This window comes from Sinocyclocheilus anshuiensis, unplaced genomic scaffold (genome assembly GCF_001515605.1).
Source record: "Sinocyclocheilus anshuiensis isolate Anshui unplaced genomic scaffold, SAMN03320099.WGS_v1.1 scaffold2677, whole genome shotgun sequence".
Classification (NCBI taxonomy): Eukaryota; Metazoa; Chordata; class Actinopteri; order Cypriniformes; family Cyprinidae; genus Sinocyclocheilus; species Sinocyclocheilus anshuiensis.
In genome coordinates this window covers 1112-2562 of record NW_015552861.1, presented here as the reverse complement: position 1 = coordinate 2562, position 1451 = coordinate 1112, and positions in this window count along the sequence as shown.

The following is a 1451-nucleotide window of genomic DNA, read 5'->3' as shown; positions in this document are numbered from 1 at the left end:
TCTCGGGTTAGTTTTACCTGTCTGAACGCTCTCTCGGGTTAGTTTTACCTGTCTGAAGTATAATAAAAAGCTATCATTTTCAGTCTGTTGAAATGTAACCTCACGACGACAATAAAAACGATACATAGTGCAGAGAAGTCGAGCGAGAGGAACATCACGCAGCATAACGTCACGTGACGCGTTATAAGCGCACTAGAGATGACGCCTGCATTAGATGCGCGTGATTCTGATGTTGTTTGTAACCACGGCAACCAAAGGCAGCTAAATCAGTGTTACTTTGTCACTATATAAGTATACAATAATAGAAACAATGTTGCGTTTGGTTTAAAATGTAAAACGTATAAGATCAGGATCCTCCCGTTTCATTGAGGTGTTAATAAAAAGCGCGCTAGTGATTAATATGTGTGGAGAAATGAAGTGTTCACTGTGTGGCATTTTACATCCATTGAAACGTTTCAATTGAATATGTATGTAAATATTGCATTTGAATCAATTAATTGGTGAATACAACTGTGGTTCAGTACGTAAATAATTTTGTTAAAGCTAGATTTTATTTCTTATCCTGAACAATTACAGAGAAGCTATCTTGACCTTTATTTAACACACCAAAATTACAGAAACATTTTTATTTATTCAACTTTGTAAGAATTGCTGTTATGTTTATTCTGGAAAAAAAAATCACCCGTATGTCAGAGTATTGAAGATCATGAAAAATCTTCCAATGTGCTGCGTCTTGAATTTTAAAATATATTTTACATTTTGTTGTAAAATTGCATTTGCTGTGCGGGTATGCTGTACAGAGAGCATGTGTCAGGATGGAGGTTTGTGCTGTGACATATTCCCTGTTTTCTTGTGCTTTGAAAGGACTTTCTGTCCTGTGTCGGTGTGTCAACAGAGTCACTGAAAGAAGCCTGCAATGAAAAGTCCCAAAAACCAGGTACAAGATCTGATGCCATGATTTCTTCTGGGATTGAATGAAGCAGTACAACACATTAGGGCTGGGGTTAGGGTTACCATAACACTGCGTGCGATTCCTTCAGCGTTTGGTGTTCAGAGTGTCCTGACGTCTATTTCATCTGTGGGTTTCTCCTCAAGTCCTTGTGATGACAGAGAGAAAGTTTGGACAGTGACAATGAGAAAGGGACAGGTGGTTTTGTGAGTGGACGCTCTGTGGACAATGTGGATGTTTTTGAGTTGGTTTTTGTTCTGTCTCTCTGTGAACAGATATGGACAGTCAGTCAACAGACCAGCTGACATTCAGACGCGCTCACTATGTGCAGGACTGCAAACAGCCACCCATCAGTAGAACTGCACATGGTAATAATGGGACGCCTGCTCTGAACAGCTCTAAAGAAGAATAACCATTCATGTTGAAATACTGATGCGTTCTGTCACTGGAGTTGCTCTGACACTATGAACACGCACGGGATATTTGAGCAAGAGCATTCTGA